Consider the following 21,298-nt stretch of genomic DNA (forward strand, 5'->3'; position numbering starts at 1 on the left):
ATGTGAATATTCTTGGTAAAACAGCGGGGAAGATTTACTAACCTAAATGCGCCAAATTTCTGGTACCAAAAAAACTGGTGTATATGTTTTGCTTTATGTGTTTTAGATATATTTTGTACCTCAGTAGACCATTTTGAAGAGTATCTAGTAAAGGGAATATAACTACTAGGAGTCTAAAAATGTGTCAGCAAAATGCACAAACCTATTGGTGTAGAATATTGGGCTAAAACTGTGTTTCCTAAACTCCAGTCGTCACAACCCTCCAACAGGTCATGTGTTCAGGATTTCCTCAGACATTGGCTCAGGTGTTCTCTCTATAGGATGTCCTCAAACCATGACCTGCTCTTCCAGCCTCCTCCCCCTGCAGAGAGGGACGCCGTATATCGGCCAGCGTGAATACGCGGCCCATATACGGTCGTCTGAATAAGCCCTTATACAACAAACGTGAACAACTAAACGATTTCTTGTTTGAACAAACCAACAATGTATCTGCTTGTGTAAATAGGCTGCCCCAGCGAACGCGCTAATTTTGACAACTGTTATCTGGTTCAAATGATAAATCTGCTCATGTAAACGGACCCTTGGGCTCTGCACTAGACATAACCTAGTTTTTAATGTTTTTCTGGAATGCTCCTCTTAAGGAATGTTTGGATGTGTACATTTAGATCGGCTATACACAGTGTGAGTCTGCTCTACTTCAAATCATTGAAAGAACATTTTTCAAATTGAAATATAAAGCGCAGCATATCCAATTGTTGAAGATACATGTTATCTCACAATTTATTACATGTTGGCAAATTTCCATTAGAGACCATTCACACCGGACAAAACATTCCACACTGCGAAATTTGCCCTCATGCGACATATTCAGCCCCAAAATCGACTAACTGCAGATTTTGGTGTGGTATTGAAAAAAGCTGAATCTTGTCAGCAATTCAGCATCAAAATCCGCAGTTAGCAGTGTGGATTTTGGTACGGAATTCAGGGACGGCATGTTGTGGAATATTCCGTCCCGTGTGAAAAGTCCTGAAGATTAAGTAGATCTTTTCAGTGTTATATCCTCATGGATTGGTAAATTTTTGGTACCTTATGTGGCAGATAATGACTTTAAATGTGGGCAGATATTTGTTATTTTCAATTAGGTCTGTCTGTATGTGTGTTTATGCTATGAAGTATTAAATTTGTGGTGCTATATAATGTGGATTGTGTGGTTTTAAGAAGAAAATGAATCTAAGGATGCATTCAGACGACCGTATATCGGCCGGGTATTCACGCCGGCCGATATACTGCGTATCTCTCTGCAGGGGGAGGAGGCTGGAAGGGTCGGGAGCAGTGCTCTGAGCTCCGTCCCCTCTCTGCCTCCTCTCCACCCCCATGCACTATTTTCAATGAGAAGAGGTGGGATGAGGGCGGAGCTAATTCCCAGAACTTAGCCCCGCCTTCGTTCCACCTCCTCATCGCAAATAGTGCAGAGGGGCAGAGAGGGGGTGGAGAGGAGGCAGAGAGAGGGCAGGACCTCAGAGCACTGCTCCTGGCTCTTCCAGCCTCCTCTCCCTGCAGAGAGAGACGCCGTATATCGGCCGGCGTGAATATCCAGCCGATATATGGTCGTGTGAATGCAGCCTAAAACTGTTGTTAAAATCTTTATAAGGCTCAAACATTCTATGTATGCTTTCGCTTCAGGTTCAGTTTGGTGGTCATTGAAGACTGACAAGACAACTGTCACGGTAAGAGCCTTTTTGGTCTTTTTTGGTTCAACACTAGTATATAGAATTGAAAAGGGGCGAAATTTTCTTACAGACTACAACTATATGATTCAGGGGAGATTTCAGTGCTTACATGTGTTTTCTTTTGCATGACCAGCAAGTTTAAAAGGGGTATTCCATGCTCTTCCCTATTTTATCCCACCCCACATCAGCATTGTGGCTTCCTTTTTATAATGGAAGCAAAGTTGTGCAAAATCTGTCACATGATGGATGCATACGAAACCCCAAAAGCCTTTAATGGGGTCCATTGAGTTCTGCTAAGATGTCCATCATTTTTCATGATGAAATCTTTGAAGGAAGCCCCTAACAAAGAATTTTTTTTTTTTATTAGTGCAAAAAGCTTTTATTTTTTTTGAATTGGTGAAAAGAGTTTTGGAAGATTATTGTGAACACTTTAAAGACTTTTTGAGTTCTAGTCCAATGACTCCTTACATAACTGTTTTAAAAAATGTTATAGAAGTATTGTTTGAAAACTCTTTCTTGTTTCTTACCAACTGAAAATGGCTAATTTAGTCCTTTATATGCAGTTGCTTTGGCTCAAGCTGTCAAGGAAAGCTTCATAGCTTGTGAGTACTCTGCCTGTTGAGCTGAAATATGCAGAACTGCTGCCCTGAAAGACCACAGTTCTGAGAATTCATAAAAATGACTACGTTTATGCATTCGCTTAACATTCATACTACCACATATTTCTAAACTCTAAGATGTAGGAATAGTTCAGAATCCCTGCAGGTAAGCTTAGGGTTTTCTTTGCAAGTTATCTATAATTTGTGTTTTCATGGTTTGTTTGGTTTTTTTTTAGCTTTTTTAAAAATGCCTAAAAAGCCACTTTGGTGAAGTTATTTTTCTTTTAAACTGAATTTTTTTTTTTTTTAATATAGTAAATTACAAAGGGTATGGTATTCCTCCTAACAAGACATTTAAACCACATGACAGAGAAAGTAACATATCAAGATCTCCTAAATTCCACATAGAAGAAACAATGGGATCCAGAGCTATCGGGGAAGTGAGATAGCAAAACAATCAATTTGCATTAGGTGATCCACCCGGATATTGACTATGCAGTATTATAAGGAGCAACTTACAAATACTGTCCAATCAATGTCTAACAGTATCAAACCAATAAGAAAAGGAGGAAGAAACAGAGTTGAGGTTGCACAGACTCACAAAAACAAAGACTCCCCCATGACAGAATGGGGAGAAAGTAACCTTTACAAGTGCATAGTAATTGCATAAGAATTCCAGGTAGACCATATAGAGTTGAATTTATCCAGCATATTACGAATGGATGCAGTCAAATATTCTAAACAGGTATACTGAATGCGGCTATAAATGTCAGGCTTTGAGGGAGGAGCAGTATGTTTCCAAAAGAGAGTAATGAAACTCTTAACTTCTGTAAGTAAAAGTAGAAGCAGCCTGGTGTTCCACCTTCCAAAATTCTTTGTGGGGACATTTTAGTAAAAAATAGTAAGAGGGTCCAATTGCTGAGGATGATTAGAGGCTGCTGTCACACACTTATGAGGGAGATATCAATTTAGCCCCCTGACTGTATACTTATGGTCTGTAGCATATTTAGATGAATATAGAAAATCATATACAGTATCCCCCAGCAGGCAGAGATGGTACAGGCTCTAGCTGCTCACTAGAGGTTGTGCTGATTCATCATGGGATAGATAGCACAGAATGGTAAAAGAGAAAGCAGGGAAAAATCTCAGCGTAAAGATGGTGCCCTATAAGCAACAGGCAGAATGCTGCACTGCATGGAAGTGACTGCAATAGACATAGAAGAACAAATATATTTGTTAAAACGTGCTAAATTTCCAAAAGTGTACATTGTTCCCCACCAGCAACTCATCTATCATCCTTAATGAATAGTTCACAATGATCTGCAGTGATCCATGCATGTACTGTGGTATGTTCTCATTGCTTAGTATCTGCATGCTGTGTGTATTCACAAATAGCCGTATTAATGGATTAGGCAGTTATTTTTATGTTAAAAAAGATTTTTATTGAACTTTCAACATTTGAAAATGGGACATTAAATATTGAACAATTTTATAGATAGAGACATTACCCACATCTATTGACATTGCTACATTTGGTGTCTTCTTCAATCTCTTCATTTGCTTGTATTTAACATAAGTTAACATTTCAACCTTTTCAGTATTTTGACCAATGATTTCTCCCCCCTAATGGGGTGAGAAAACCAAAAGAAAGTGAGAAAGGAGAAAGCACAAGAAGGGGACAGTTCGAAGGGTTAGGGAAAGGAAGGTGCCCTGGGTCCAAAGACGAAAACTGATCATAGAATTTCTCTGAATTTCTATATTCAATCACCTGGGGAACTCTCATTGTATCACTCCACTCCTCAGCCATGATGTGAGGGAGGGAGAGTCTCGGAACTCTAAATTCTATGCTACTTCGGCCGTCTGGATAGAGTATTCTGCGTCCAGGTCGTTATATCTAAGCTCCTCCATGTAGTTCAAGGATTCCATGGCCTTCAGTCACACTACTCTCAGGATTGTGATACTATGTCTCCAATATCTGGGAATAATCTGTCACATAGCCATAATAAGGTGCCTGAGCAGATCTTTTTTGAGCTGAGAGACTGGGCCCGGGGGAATAGATAAGAGCGTCAACTCTGGCCTGAACTGCAGTGCGGAAGCACAAATGGTTCGTTATAATCGGGTAACGTCTTGCCACAAAGGGGCTAGTCAGGTATTTTTAAAATAAAGAATAATGTAACTCCACTATCTCAGGTAATAATATTGAAAAAAGTATACCAGGAATCCTGTGCACTGTCCAAAAATAAGTATTACAAAATGTCAGGGAAATAGTTTTTCTAGTAAAGAGAACAAATGGGTCAAGACCTTTATATATTCAGAATGCCACACTTCTTTTATTAGTCGCATATATTCTGGCATATGCAAGCAATTTTGAGAAGGTTGCTAGGTCAGCATATATTCAACTTGGTCAATTGTCAGTAGTGATCTGAAGCTCACTCAATTGGACATAAAAAGAATAGGTAGATTTTCAAACACAAATGTTTCAGTATTAGTATGAAAGTTCCTTATTTTAATGTGTTATATCATGTGATTCATAATTAGCAAATATTTTTTAACTTTCTTAAAAAGCAGGTAGGTCTGCTGAGCTTTGGAACAAAGAGGTAGATGGACTCTGTTACGTTTTTGCCCCTTTGGCTCCTGCTGTAATGACCGGTAGTTGGCTGATCTCAGACAGCCGTATATGGGTTCTGTACTAGTATATTTTCCATAGACTGTATGGGACTCTGCAGTGACGTTTGAAGGGACGCAGCACTCGGTAGAGCATTTGTTCTCTTTTTTTTATTCTAGACATAGGAGGAAACTAGACCACTTACAATAGGAAAATTCTGACCTGTATTTACTGAAATGCCAGCTATCCCTTTAGGGTGGTTTCAGACATACAGATTTTTATGTCATGTGTGTACATAAGGAACAACATAATTTCCAGCTATCATATAACTAGTATCCTGCATTTTTAGCCATTTTCCAATTCCATAGGCTCACTTTCTCATTGTCAATTTTCCCTGAACTCGGCTCCAGTAGGGTAGATGGAGACCAGCTGCTATATCTCCCATACACCACATACATAGGGGAGCAGAACATAGTAAAATAATATAGTACCATAGTATTTAAGGCCAAAAGGAGACACCCAGTTCAGCCTAATGAAAACCTAACAGAACGGGAGCAAACTGAAAGATTTTCACATGATTTCCATTGATTTCCTTTTCTTTTTTTTAAACCCACTGAAACCTTACGGAACTGAAACAAACTGAAAGCTTACCGTTTTTTGAAAGCCCATTGAAATCAGGTTAGTCTTTTTTTCTTTAAAAAAGAAAAAAAAAAAACGGAAACCACACAGAACTGAATCTAAAGAAGTTCCACTAAATATGTGGGGATATTATTATTTTTTTCAGTTTTTCTGTTCTTAGGTTAGAATAAAAAAATGGAAAACAAAACTGTGATGTAAACCCAACCTTAGGCCGTTAAGTAGAAATACTTTACTGTATCCAGAAGAGATGATCATAGATAGCTGTGTGATTGTGTTCCCCAACTTATATTGTTTTCACATATAAAGTAGGGCTATAAAAAGGTAGCCTGTATTCTGCAATAGAAAGTCTTCAGGCGTGGTAGATGAATCATAAGCATTGTGGCAAGGAAATGATTTCCGTTATTCCATTCACCAAACCGTCTGATCTATAAAAGCTACACCATTCAAGGCTACAGCGCTACAGAAGACACAGATGACAAGATTGAAAAAGATTATCATCCATCCTCAAGAAGTAAATTAGTTTAAAATCCCTTAAAAGACCAGCATTATAGATGCATCCTACTCCTCTTGCTAGATGGACTTTGGATCTCTTACTGCTGAATCCTGTTGTTAAAACTGCACTGGATATTTAGGTCAACATGTAAATGACACAGGATTATCAAGAATAAAGGAAAGGAAGCTCTGCACACTAGGTATCATACTACTGTAGTGCAAATATGATTTATTTACACGGCTGTCCTTGGCATATTAGAGTCTGTATAGTCCTATATTATTGGACAACACTTGCGTTGCCTTCAGACAGTGTGCGGGTGACTGCCATTGCTGTGTTGAAACGTTCGATGGTCATAACATTTTCTAGAGTTGAAGTGTGTTGCTGATCTCTGTGATTTATTGCAGATTGTTCCTATACCCCACTCACATTGGAGTTAAGCATATTCTTAGAGTCAGTCAGGTTGTCTAATGTTTCTGAATAGCCGCATATTGCTTATCTATTAACGGAAGCTTCTACTGCCAACTTCATCTCCAAGTTTATTTGTTAAAATAAAATAAAAAATATATATATTTTTGTAAGCCCGCTGTCCATATTGTACCCTGATTGCTGTGTCGCCTGCCTCTACTGCAAGAATAGCAGCCTCTAGGAACCCTACCGATTCTGAAAATGAAGGGGGTGCAGCACTAGAGGAGCACCGCGATACTCACAGCTGGCCCTTTTCACAACAGGTGCCAGGACGCCACTGATGATGATTTATCCGTTCAGTCATTGCCGACTTTCGGTCACTTTGTGGATCAACATACGCCATGCTTCCCTGTCTTTGGCCACTTCCTCAAGATTTTCCACAGTCATGTTTGTGTCAAACTTGATTGTATCTGGGCAGTGTGTTCTTCTGCGTCCTCTTCTGGATCCACTGACTGTGTTGAGCATTAATGTTTCAAGAGAAATTGATGCCATTATGTAATGAAAATGGTGAAGGCAATTTAATGCTAAATCAACGCTGTGCCCCTTCACTCTCAGGATTGATGGGGCTCACAGAAAGTGAACCCCCACAATCCTAAGATGGTGGCATATCCTAGTACTGTGCCATCAATATATAAAGTAGGAAAGATCTTTAATATTATACCAAAAATATTATTACTTTAAAGGTGAAATTAAGAAAAAAAGGATTATCTTAATATGTCAAAAAATGAACAATAGTGGTATTCTTAATCTTGGACCACCATACGTTTCAGGAAAAATCCTGGCTGTTCTCGGTCATTCTGTTGGTCCCTTTTATATATGCTGCATCAAATAAAGAGTGGACGTTTTACTCTGATTTACGTGCCAGATGCTCTCCTTTATTCGTGCTACTCCTTGGAAGCCACGGATCTCTAGCAGAGGTGACGTGAGCAGGCTTAGTTTTCCTACTTGAAAAATAATGGCTGCAGTTCTACAACCGTGTATTCAGATACTACAGTTTCTGTAATTCTCAGTCTCAACATTTTTGGAATGTTTCTTTACTTAAGAGTATTGCATCAGAGATCCCAGTATCAGAAATCTGGGCAAAGCAAAAAGAGATTGGGAGTTTATAGTTTTGGGAAGCAGCAGAAGTCTAAGCTTACAGACTCCGCCAGTGTTAATCTTGCATGTCTCTATGAAATGACAATGGCAATAAAGAAAATAAGGTCACAACCTTATTAGTAAGCCAAAGCCAGGAATGTGTCAGAAGCGCATAAGAGTCGCATATCTTTTCGTTATAGTCTTTCTCTGTTTATTCTCCACTCCTGGTTTGGGCTTACAAATACTAATGGAAAATACTGACCAAAATGTACCCATGTGAAAGGGGCCTTTGGTATGTATTGTTACTACCTCAGGCATGTACATCTGTTTTTTCCAAAAAAGTATGCTGTAAAATCCGAGGTAAAATCCTTCCGTTATACTTTTTTCTCAGTTTATGTTCCACTGTTAATTTTGGTTTCCAAATACTGATGCCAAGTACTGAGCAGACTACCCTGTTGTAAGTGTGACCTCAGAATAAAAGATCAAAAAGTAGGGTGTCCTCCCCCGTAAGACTTCCATCATCCCTGTCACGATGGTAACATACTAGAACTGTACCCTAACCGTACCAAATCTTTAGTGATCAGTAGGTGTGCATTCACTGTAAAACAATTGGGTTATATTCACAAGTGGCAAATGTGTTGCAGAAATTTCTGTGACATTTATTAGAATGGGGCTAGAACGCTAGAAATGTCTCACATTCACAGCTTACAAAAGATAGAAAAAGACTTCTCCCAGTGTATAGTGACGGGTTTTTACCAAAGGGTTTAAGTATGTCTAACTTTTCACGGCTTATACAGTACACAGTGATTTAATCCTACCTAAAGTGCTCTGCGGTTGCCATGTTTAATATCAGAATATACAGAATGAGTCCTAAGAGATTTGGATTCATCTGTTAATGAACACAAAAGTAAAAATTTGCAGGCATTTAAGTATTAAATGACATTTACACCTTTGGGACTTTTTCATTATAGATGTCTAAAAGAAACTCTGCCTCTGAAGACGTTTTCTTCACTGCTGTGATTCTGTGGTTGCTCGTTAGCAACTAACAGACACTATGAGAGAGATTTTATTTAAGCAACCTTTAGGTCCTGGGATAAAATGTTGATCCATAGCTGGAGGGGGCAGGGTGATATTACCTGGTGCCCTCCTTTATTGTGGTGCAGCTGCTGATCCGCCAGTTCCTAGGGCCCTGCTGTCATGAACCAATCACAGAGCAGCATGGAGTGGCTGATTTACGTGAGTGGCTCATCACCTGAGCGAGGCACTTGGAACTGGCAAATCAGTGGCTGTACCAGAATAAAGGAAGGCACCAGGGTAGATAATGACCCCATCCTGGAAATTCCAGAGCGGGATTTTCCACAGAATTTCTGCCCCTGGCAGCTGCCATAGAATTGCATTAGAAAACGCAATCCTAGGCAGACGGCTGCGATTTGTCCGTGTGAAATCACACGCAGAAAACAAATCGCGGCATGTTCTATGTCAGTAGTGCCGGCCCGGCTCCGCTCTGCGCATGCGCCGGCTGGCCGGCAGCCGGCACATCACGGAGCCGGAGCCGTGGGAGCAGGTGAGAGCCGCACTGGTCCCTGCAGGAGCGTGGGTCAGATCCCGCTGCGAGAATTCTCGCAGGGGATCCGACCTGGCCATCTGCAGGCGGCCTAAGTATGATAAAATGCTATCCGCACTCCACATCACCTAAGCTATAAGCATCATTACTTTAGTTTATGGTGCTTATAGTGGATGACAGGTTCCCTTTAACCCCTTGACGCTTTGGGGGTACATGTATGCCCTCTGGTGTTGGAGTTTATGTGGAGTAGGATCAGGAGCCGATCTCACTCTATACACAGCGTTTACAGGCTGTCTTTAACAGCTGATGCCTGTCAGCAACAGCTACGATCAGTACTGACCATGGCAGCCTCGGACCTTGTAAAGGTCCTCAGGGCTGACATGCATTTATGCCAGCACAAATACCATAAATTGTAATGCTGACGTATTGCAGTATATGGGATAAAGGATCAAACAATTGCAAGTTCAAGTCCTTGATGGATACTTTATGGGCTGAAATCTAAAATATTTGGAGAATAAAGTTTGTATTAGAAAAATAAAGGATATTGAATGTCCAAAACACCCCTTTTCCTGAATTCATAATTTAAAAAAATTCTAAAACATTTGGTATCACAGTGCACATAAAAGTCCAATTTATCAAAATCATGCGTTATTTTTTCCTGCATGGTGAACGTTGCCATTAAAACAAAATACATAACGCCATGATCACACTTTTTTGGTCACAGTGTCTCCAAGAAAATTTTTTTAATAAAAAGCAATAGTCGAATGTAAAATGATATCAATAGAAGCCATGGGTCGTCCTGCAGAAAATGAGCTGTCACACAACCCTATCAACAGAAAGATGAAGTTATGGTGGTCACAAATGGCGACAGGAAAAGTGTGTGTGTGTATGTGTGTGTATATATGTATAACATATATAATTTTTTTTATATTTCATTATTTTAAGTAGCACAGCAAAAAAAAATTGCTGTAGTTGTAATGACCCACAGAATAAAGTTACCATATATTTTTTGTTGCAGTGTGTACACTGTAAAAATACACTTGCAAAAATGGCAAAATTGTTTTTTTTTAATTTTTTTATTTCGCTCCACTTGGAAATTTTAAAGTTTTTCATTACATTATATGGTACATTAAATACTAGCATTGAAAATTACAACTCGTCCTGCAAAAACCAAGCCTTCAGACAGCTACATAGAAAAATAAAAGTTATGAGTTTTTGAAAATGAGGAGAAACTTTTCCTTTGCACTAAATTTGATATATCTTCCCCTATGTGATTACACCATGTGTGTGTATATAACCGCTAAACCATTCTAATTATTATTTCCAAGCAGTTGTTTGCAGACGTATGCAGAGACTGGCACACAAATGGGCAATTGGCTATGAAGAATGGTGAAACTTGACCTGATAATGGCCATATTTTTATGTTAACTACAGGCTGATTCGGGTATTGTACCTGTCTGACTAGAGACTCTGTCACTAAATGTTAGATAAAATCGTGCATAACTGAGGGTCAACCTAGCAAATGTTAAGGACAAATCAAGAAGGGCAGGGGAATGTGGCAGAGCACAGTACTATTGCAGACCTAAGCATTTCTTTGCAGTCATGAACTAGATTGTTATACAAACTGCAGAATGGGGTGTCTGTAATTGCCTTACGGTGTCCTTATCATTAGTCTTCAGTGATGAGGAAAGAATTAAAGGGGTTGTCTCGCGAAAGCAAGTGGGGTTAAGCACTTCTGTATGGCCATATTAATGCACTTTGTAATATACATCGTGCATTAAATATGAGCCATACAGAAGTTATTCACTTACCTTCCCTGCGCTGGCGTCCCTGTCTCCATGGCTCCGTCTAACTTCAGCGTCTAATGGCCCGATTAGACGCGCTTGCGCAGAAGGGTCTTCTGCCTTCGGCTCTGTCCGGCAGCAGCGGCGTTCTGGCTCCGCCCCTTCTACGCGTCATCGCGTAGCTCCGCCCCGTCACGTGTGCCGATTCCAGCCAATCAGGAGGCTGGAATCGGCACACGTGACGGGGCGGAGCTACGCAATGACGCGTACAAGGGGGCGGAGCCAGAACGCCGCTGCTGCCGGACAGAGCCGAAGGCAGAAGACCCTTCTGCGCAAGCTCGTCTAATCGGGCGATTAGACGCTGAAGTTAGACGGAGCCATGGAGACGGGGACGCCAGCGCAGGGAAGGTAAGTGAATAACTTCTGTATGGCTCATATTTAATGCACGATGTATATTACAAAGTGCATTAATATGGCCATACAGAAGTGCTTAACCCCACTTGCTTTCGCGAGACAACCCCTTTAATATGGGAGGTACTGTCTCTCTAAATCTTTTCCCCAGCACTTTAATTGGCTATTGACTGTGGCTGAAAAGTCATTTGAGCCACTATTGCTAAATGGCCTTGATAGGAGCAAATTGTCCCCAAATGTAATACTTAATTAATTTTTAAGAATTAATTTTATTACTTAATGATTTCTCAAAATAGTTGGTCTGATTTTATCGAAGTTACAATTGCAAACGCAATCTAACTAAACGAATAACATACAAACAGCTGTATCATTCATGTCTTATATTGGGTCAGGAAAGTTATTGCTTTGTCCTTAAAGAGAGGACCTAGAAGGTGCAATAAGACTTACAAGGCCATCCATACTTCTCTGGGAAAGTTATGCAAATGGCAAGATAGAACAATGCCTCTACAGCGCCACCCATTGGAAGGCAGAATTCTTGCAAGTCAATGGCAGAGCTTTTAATGAGCCTTATAACAATGATTGGGAATTATGAGCCAAGCCAGAATCTTCTCCAAAAGGAAAAGACAGCCATGTACAGACAGACTGTTTTGGGGTGATTGCCCCTCATCAGTGTGCAGCCGGTTTCTGGCTTGACTAGTGAGAAAGGTAATTTATTCCTGTGCATGATGTCTTAGGATAAATGTATATAGATTTAAGCACTTACATGAAAGGTTCCCGTGTAGATAACAGCTGATCAGAGAGCTCTGCACGATTGCCTCAGGGAGTCTTGCCATCTGCAAGAAGTCATCAAGTCAGACATCCTCTTTAAGTGAACCACACAGTTATTGCTAGAATGGGTGCAATAGAAACATACAAGATTAAATTCACATCAGTTATGCTATATGTTTATGATTTGTTTTTAATTTTTTTGTCAAAAAACAAATGTAAATAACTGTTTGCTCATATATTGTTATATGCGTCTGGTATAGACTAAGTCTAATAAAACATATACTTAGGCTGGATGCACACGACCGGGTCGAATTCCAGATGCGGGATCTGACCCTGTGCCCGGCCGGTGACCCCGCGTACCTGTCTTCTTTTCTTCTTATTTATGTGTCATATGGTCCATACAGATTTTCCTGCGCTGTCTGTATGTGATGAAGCGGAAACCGCAACCTGTCCAGAATGTTAATTGTGGATGGGCCGCTGATCAGACAGCTTCCATTGACTTTAGTGAAAGCCATCTATGCGGACACCGCACTAAAATAGAGCATAATACGTTTTTTTCCTCCGCAACCAAAAAATCACAATTGATTTCCACCCATGTGCAGGAAAAAGTGCTTTTCCATAGCATGCTATGGTCTGGATTTGCTGCGGAACACTGCGAAGGCGGACACTCTATAGGGGATATGGGGATGTTCTATTATAATTTTGGTATACAGGCCTAATGTAGTGAACAAAAATGCTTAACATCACTTTCTAATGGGTGTATTTCTGTCAGCATTTTGCATCAGTATTTGTAAGCCCAAACCAGGACTAGAGTACAAACCGAGAAAAATTTATAATGGAAAGTTTTTGTATAGCTCTCCTCTTTTAGACCCATTTCTGCTTTTAGAAGTTCAGTATGGCCATAAAGTCCTGCACAAAATAGTGCAGGCTATGAAGATAGAGCAAAGTTTAACATGACTGTGATAACTTGTAGCAGAAAGTAATTTTAATAACTTTATGAACTTTATAGCTATGGAATGAATCTACTAAGGTCATATGATGTCTATGATGATTGCTCAATGTACAGCCTTGCTCTTAGTTGGTAATTGCTGCTATCACAAATTAAATAAATAATGATAGTCCTAATAGCCTATATAGGAGGCTGCAGTGATTGTGTGAATCCAATGCGCTCTCAGGATGAAGGGGCGGCCATGTCCTAGAAGTCTTTCTAACCCACCATGCAGATGGAATATTGTATAATTATAAATGAGTGCCATTGTTCAGTTATATTCAATACAAAAACCTTTTAAGAAGCCAATAGATGGCAAAACATATACAATCAGGAATTTCATTAAGTGCAGAAGTAGAGTGATCGTCTACATGGCTGTCTGCCTTTGTCCAAAACTTTATGTAGGTAAAACTATACAGGAGTTTAGAAGGAGAATCTCTAAACACCAAAGTTGTATCAAGACTAAGACCGACACAACCATAGCAAGACACATGAATGACATCCATGGGGGTAGAATTGAGGAATTGAAATTTTGTGGCATTTGCCAGGTCAGCCTTGGAACTAGGAAGGGTAACCTGGATGCTGAACTACTTCAGGAGGAAGCAAGATGGATTTTTCGCCTCAAAAGCAGGACACCATTTGGTCTGAATGAAGGATTCTCGTTCGCCGCATTCCTATGAAACCCTGTTGGCCTCCAAGTACTAAAAGCAGAATGACCTGCCCGATTGCATTAGAAATATATTTTCTTCAGGGAACTTTATGTACCATTCCCATGTTTGACATGATTATGAATTTTTCAAATTTGGAGATTGCGCATGTTTGACGCCTAGCCCTAAGTAAGCATTGACTGTCTGTATTGCGTAATATGAGGGGAACAGTCTAGATCTTGGTCCCTACGTCCGCTATAAAATTTCATAACTACTATGAATTGTAGTCTCTATGCACTCAGTACAAACTATTTGGTGTTACTGGTCTTTATTGGGAACGCGCACCCTGATTAATTTTTGACCATTCATCATTCTCTCCAGTACTGACCTGCTGAATAATAAATGCAAACATGGCTGTAGTCATGGACTGACCGCTATCTGAATATGGGATAACATTGACACTGTGGATGGTAAACCACAATATAAATATATATACGTCTGCACCATATACTGGGTTTTTAAATATTTTCATTTCCACGTGCAATCTTTTTGTAATGCAATTTAATAATCAAAATTGGGGTTATTTAGTTTAGAAAAAAGACGGCTAAGGAGCAACCTAATAACTATTTATAAATATATCAGTGGACAATACAGAGATCCCTCCCATCATCTGTTTATACCCAGGACTGTGACTGTAGCAAGGGGGTGCCCTCTACGTCTAGAGGAAAGAAGGTTTCTACACTGACATAGAAGGGGGTTCTTTACTGTAAGAGCAGTAAGACTATGGAAGTCTCTGCCTGAGCATGTAGTGATAGCTAATTGACTAAGAGTTTTTAAGAGGGGCCTGGACGCCTTTTTTTTTAGCGTTAAACTATTAAATGTTATAGTCCCTAACTATTTCAGAAGGGTTGTTGATCCAGGGATTATTCTGATTGCCAGACTTTGAGCGGGGAGGGAATTTTTTTAAATTTAAGTGAGGAAAATTGGCTTCTACCTCACTGCATTTTTTTTTTTTGCCCCCCTCTGGATTAACATTGGATTGGGTAATTTTATTAGCCCAACATACTATGTTATTATGTTACTTATTGATAGCATAATTACAGGCATTACGATGATTTTTGCCACATATTAAAAGGACAGTTTGTGAAAAACTGATATTTTGTTTTCGAAATATTGGCAATGTTATTGGGGGAAAAGAATATTCTCCAGGGTTCGGCCCCTTTTTTTTAAAAAGGACATTTAATGATCACAAGTGGGTCTGCGAGGATCTAGAAGTTTAGCACTTCATTTAATTTGTTTTATATCAGCAATTACCGACTAAGGGCAAGGTTGTGCATTCAGCAATCATTATAGACAGAATCATAGCATGTAAATTTGACCTTAGTTGATTCATTGCACATCTATAAAGTTCATGTTAAGTGCACAAATAAGGTTCACAGACAAATGCGTTATCTACATTCATCTATTTTGTTTAAATCAAACTGAATTTAAAAAAAGGTTAAATCCTTCTGTTCTATTGCCTTGTAATAGCACATCATTCATAAGCAGCGAAGCATTAGAACTGCTTTTACTGGATTGCTCAAAGCCCCCATATGTCCTCTTTGATTCTTTTGCCCTTGTTGCTTGTATATTGAAGGTAATTGGGTCAGCCATTGGAGATCAGACGGCTAATGGCAAGTAGTCTCCTATCTGGCAGTCTTATATATTTATGGGCAGCATTATTTTATGTACATGCTGGAAGTAGTTCTTCTTCCTGTTGAATATGTGTGTTACTGGATTGTTTAACATCTGCTAGTGATTGTATCATAATTTCTATGAGCTCTCAATATATTTTTGATAGACTAGATTACAGATGTTGATATCACTAAACGGACAAAGGCCTTTGCCAGATTGAAGATCTATCTTTTGCAGGGACATTGCAAATGCAATAAAATGACAGATGTCAGTATGTTCTGTGGCTGCATCAGCTGAAGCTTCTAATTTTATGAAAGCTAGAAATATTGGCACAAAGAGGCATAAACTGACGAAGATTTGTTAAACCCAATAAGCTGTAGAAAAATAAGAAATAAGCAGTTGAATTTGCTTTTATTAGAAACATAGGAAAAATATAACAATTTGTATTTCGGTGACTACAAAGCAAGCAGTAAAATTATGTGTAGGACAACCAAATTAAAACATTGACACCCTATTAGAAAAAATGCAACCCGTAGAATGTTTTCTCATGGGTGAGCCGTATGCTGTCCACAAAATTGGACTAAAAATATTGGCCAGCACACAATTTCCACATAACCCTTAACCCTGCTTGGGCTAGTCTTGTCTGTGAAAACAGACCAAAATAGTACATGCTGATACTTTTCACATTGAATAAGACATGCTGTGGTCCATGCGAAAAATTGCATGTGTGAAATTTGCTATTATGGGTCTGTGTGCTGTCCCTGTGAAGTCCATTGCACATAGAGAAGAATTACACCTGTGCGAATAATCTCGCATGCTCCTCAAAAATAAAAGACTTATTTACACATGAAGCCTGCTCATTTTAGCTACCTATTGCTACTTTGTATCCTTTATTTGATATACAAATAGTATTCTAGAGGGGGTCCTACTCGATATTCGTTCTTGTGTCGTGACTTTTGGCATTTCAGTGTGTATGTGTGTCCGATAAAAGAATAGGACATGTTTGACTAGACCCTACAACCCAGTTGACTGTTCATGAGGCCTACTGGTAATATGGACCTCTACATGGCTACCTACAAAGGGTTAGCACATCCTTTGTGATGTCCCCAGCCCAGAGTCCGCTCCTTGGCATAGTGGATAGGGGTAAACCCGCCCCCTCAACAGCTCTTAAAAAAAATCGATAACCACTCTGAAAGATACTAGAAACTTGGTATCTGTGTCTCAAGGAGAGACCAGGAAATGTGAACTGCTATGAGGGGTGCTGATACAGAGGTTGAAGAGGAACTCTATTTCTGTCTTGGGCCTGATTTCTGGAGCAAATTGGAGTGCTCAGAACACCGTCCCAGATGTTTAAGGAACCCAGCATTTGTGACAGAGGACCTTCGGGTGCTGTGTGGAGTCCACTGGTGTCACGAATCATTGAAGCTGACTCAGCCTGCAGATGGAGATACAACTGCTAAGGTAAATAGGCCTGTGATAGTGGACTGAGTAAACGGAGATTGGCTGGACAACTCTTTCCTTCCTCTTATAATCTACAAACCGTGAGTGGGGTTGACCTCGATAGAGATAGTTGGTGTGCACACTCATAGGGACTGAGCCAGTGTAATGGACCTGTTATATAAATCTGTATAGGAACACTGCGGGTATTATTGCAAAAAAGGACACTGATCGCAGGTCATGGACAGAAGCCTAACACGGTATATCAAAGCGAGCTATAATAGGAAGGACGCTGAGTGGGGTTTTTATACTGGTAGCAGTGAGTGGGACCTCTTCTCAGGAGTACTGTGACTTATAACCTATCCATTATATATTTCCGTGTTATGGAACATATCTTTGCAAAGGAACGTTAGTATTGTTTTCGTATCACCAGTGTTTTCTTATTGCTTTGTTTAATAGAATTAAGTTGGTGCAGATGGCATTAGGCTGCTATAAAGTGAAAGTCAAACTGCTTGTTTATTCTTATACTGGCTGTCATTTTGATTCTTTCTTCAAAAATAAACTTTTTATATATAGTTTTGGTACACCATGGTCTGCATCGTATTCCTATAAACCAGAGTCACATCTACCACCTGCGACAGACTCATTAGGTCACTGAGAGGCATATGGCTAAACCAGGGAGCAAATTCCATAAAAAACCTATGATCTTCACCCTTAATCGTCGTAAGGAGGTTGGACTCTACCATACGGATTACCTACATTGCTACTCCAAAATTAGTCTCTCTTAGCAATGTCTGACATGTTGAAAGAAGATGAACACCAGTACACGATACTAAAGTAGCAGATGACAATTATGATTAGTCGGTCAGGCAGCATACTCTCACAAAGTTATACAGGCAAAAGGTCCAGGCACGCAGAAGACAAAACGACATAGTCCAAAATAAGTTGGGTCAATATCCATAATCCTCAGAAAAAAGCAACCTCCTTTGCACAGTATGGGAACCTAGAGCAACGCTGTCCATGTTATTCCCACCCAATATGCGCAATCCATGTGTTTTAATGAGAATTTTTAAGATAGCTCTTGTCTGACCTCTTGTCATTACTGACATTAAGCACCTAGCTTCTCCGCTTTCTATAGAGACTGCTGACAGTACGGCCGGTACCTGACCTGAACATGCAAAGCAATCTCCCAACTGTGAATCAACAGCCCCACTGGTTTGAATAAGTAGCATGACTGCACTTAAGAGTTTGGAGTGATAGAAAGCACTCCATGATAACAGACTTTACGGACTTACTGATCTGCGGCCTTGTACGGCCTCACTGGTGCTAACTACTGTTGATTCCATTATACACACTAGAACTAAACGCATGGCTGGATCTCGGCCCTCAATACTAGTGACCATAGCACGTGTGGTGATTGCCTGAATTGAACTTCTTAAGGACTATAGAAGGAAAATAAAATGAATGTTAACCCTTTGCAATCCAATTTTGGATTCAGGGTTTACTAGGGGGCTCTCTCTTTCTACAATTTTACAATGGCATCATCTACTGGCTGGAGCCAGTACTGCGGTATGGGACATGCTGGAGAGGCCCCCGACAACAGAGCGGCCAGTAATATACAATAAGAATACCCTGCCGGACGTCTTTCGAAATCGGAGCTCTACAGCCTTCAATCAGAATGTCTTCAGACATCAGACAGTGGATTGGAAAGGGTTAAAATTAAAAGTTTTTTTAAAATTTTTCGAAGTCTGGTGTCCACTTCGTATGTTGGTACCTGTGTCGCTTGCCACCCACGCGACATGTTAATAGCACATACATATCATTTAGCACTTTGCATTATGGGTTCCGTCCCCACTGGAGCTCACACCTTTGTTTAAATTCACCTGTTAGCATGTGTGAGGAAACCCACATAACTCCATGCAGATGTTATCCCAAGTCATATTTGAATCTTGGACCCCAGCACTGCAAGGTAACTGTGCTAACCACTGAGCCACCATGCTGCCCTATGGCATGGAGGTTTTCTTTTCACCTTATACCCTTTGGCTTTTGATTTTGAATGGAGCAGGATCAAAGAAGGGGTTTTGATTTTAGCTTCCTTTTTTTTTTTTTGTATTTTCTACCGTATATTTAATTTGTGTCCCTTTAACGCATCCTTTTAACTGTATTAAAATAATAAAATATGGTTATCCGATTTTGCTTACAGTAAAAAATAAATATTACGTTTTTTATGTGCTTTTTTTTTTAATCTTGCATGTGAATTTTTCATTGATCAGCACAATTCTTTGAACTTTTAGCTTCAAAACCCAAATGATATCATCACTTAATACTTACAAATGCTTATTAAACTGCTGTAAGAGTGTATGCATTTACCAGACATAATTTTCTGCAGCAGTGTAAACACCTCATATAGCTCATGATTTACTGAGCAATTAAGTCTGAACCCCACAGGAAGCCCTAATAAGTAAAGCCGCCCAAAAAAAAAAACAGTTGTATATTTGCATATAAAAGCCGCCGTTATTGACACCGTATCATATTTATTGCAGATTCTCGGATTCTGTTGTCATAGCAACAGCTCAGTAGTCAGAAATAGTTTTTTTTTTCTGCTTTCAAAGTTATGCTAATGGTCGCAGTTTCTTAGGGAGCATAATCAGGAATTTTCAGACAGTAAACAGCCATGCAAGTTCTTCAGTCTTTACTAAGTAGTTATATCTGCTATTTAATTTCCTTAGACCAAAATACGTTTAAGGAATAAAAGTGCCCTCACTGAGTCTTTACTTGCACAAGATCAAATTATGTTTACATGCCTTTGGCAGCATTTAGATCTCTTTTCTTGCTGTTTAAAAGTCCCTGACAAAGCAGGATTCAGATCTGGCAGAACATGTGAAGTGAATAGCCAAAGAAATAAATATTTCCTGATTTCATTTTAAAGGAATGGTTTATTTTCTGCAGGAAATGCCACAGAACTGTTGTTCATTGGTAGGCGATGGAATGCCAGCAGGCCTGGTGCCACACCTGTTCCTGAATACCTTGAAATGAAGCAAAATGCTAATTCAATGGAATTTATCACCGACTTTGTGCAGGTTTTCTGGCAGAAAACAAAAGTTGCTAATTTTGACGCACACCTTTTTACACAAAAACTTGTGTTTTTTTTTGTTTGTTTGTTTTCTTTTTCTTCCTTTTTGTTTTCTTTTTTCATATACCGCTTGTTCTTTTCAAAGAAATGGGTAGTACCTAGTGGAAGGGGCAGGGTCTCCATGGCCCAACAGGTTTACGATAATTTACAGAAGAAATTGGTTTATTTCTTGTAATTCATTTTCCGGCGCATGCACCGTAGAAGATTTGCCACATTTATTAGGGCTGGATTGACACAGCCGTACGTGAGCTTGCATCGGTCGACACAAGGACATCTGTGTGATGTTGATCTCTACCCTACTCACTGTATTTCCCATTCTCATCTGTAAAAATAGGAAATGTAGGGTTTGTTTCTTTTCACACGGACCATCTTTCCAATGCAAAAAATCGGGCATGTAATAACCTCGTAGGCTGTAATGAGGGCTGGGGAATGCACAGATGGCAAACGACACAAAAATGCGCACTTGTCAATAGGCCTTGAGAGGTGTGCACCTCCTAAATACATTTAGTGCATTTTACTACAGCTTAAGACTAGTGTATAAAACGCCGTTAATAAATACTCCTTCGACTTGTTTTTATTTGGAGTAGTTGAGATATTCACTCGTTCTTACACTGCACAATCATAATGTAGAGAAAGAAGATATTGTTTACTGAGGCTGAAATAACGTTGATGCTTACAGCCTATATTTGTTTGCTACAGAATATCACCTCTAAGACTCCCTCTCGGTACCCAGATGGCACATAATTTGCAATTTTTCTTGCGACTGCACATTTTCTCATTGTCTTGCTTAAGGCTGCATGATCTCGTGTCATTTTTGCATCCTTTTAGTTGTCTGCGTAGGAGGGACCTTGAAGATGCCTCTGTATCCCAGAGAAGCAGTTCGATACATAGCAACAGTACAGAAGCTTTGTGACTACTTCTGTAGCTACACATACTAACATTTTGGGCACCATCTTCAAGAAGGCATACTATTTTCAGTCTAAAGTGTTACAGCTTGCAAGATGCTCTTGAAAGGGACATTCAAAAAGGAAAATAAAATAAATTCTATAAAGCGTGTAATACGCCGTTTGCCTGAAAAATAAGACAGGGTCTTATATTAATTTTTGCTCAAAAAGATCTTACTTTTTTACATGTATAGCTGCTTGGACACTAACTAAATTGACTCTTTTTTTTTTTTTTACTGTAACAAGGGCTTATTTTTGGAGTAGGACTTAAATTTCAAGCATCCTCAAAAATCCTGAAAAATCATGCCGCATCCTCAAAAATGAGTGACACAGGCTGCCA

At 39.6% G+C, this 21,298-nt stretch overlaps 1 protein-coding gene across 2 annotated transcripts in view; it reads left to right on the forward strand.

The window, feature by feature from the left end:
* Positions 1-21,298, forward strand: part of ARVCF (ARVCF delta catenin family member) — a 595,983-nt gene that overhangs the window by 80,954 nt on the left and 493,731 nt on the right. For both annotated transcript variants that reach the window (XM_066603464.1, XM_066603465.1), the window contains exon 2: positions 1,684-1,727. The gene's annotated coding sequence lies outside the window, so the exon portion shown is untranslated. The remainder of the gene's footprint in view (positions 1-1,683; positions 1,728-21,298) is intronic.

Source organism: Eleutherodactylus coqui, chromosome 5 (genome assembly GCF_035609145.1).
Source record: "Eleutherodactylus coqui strain aEleCoq1 chromosome 5, aEleCoq1.hap1, whole genome shotgun sequence".
Taxonomy (NCBI): domain Eukaryota; kingdom Metazoa; phylum Chordata; class Amphibia; order Anura; family Eleutherodactylidae; genus Eleutherodactylus; species Eleutherodactylus coqui.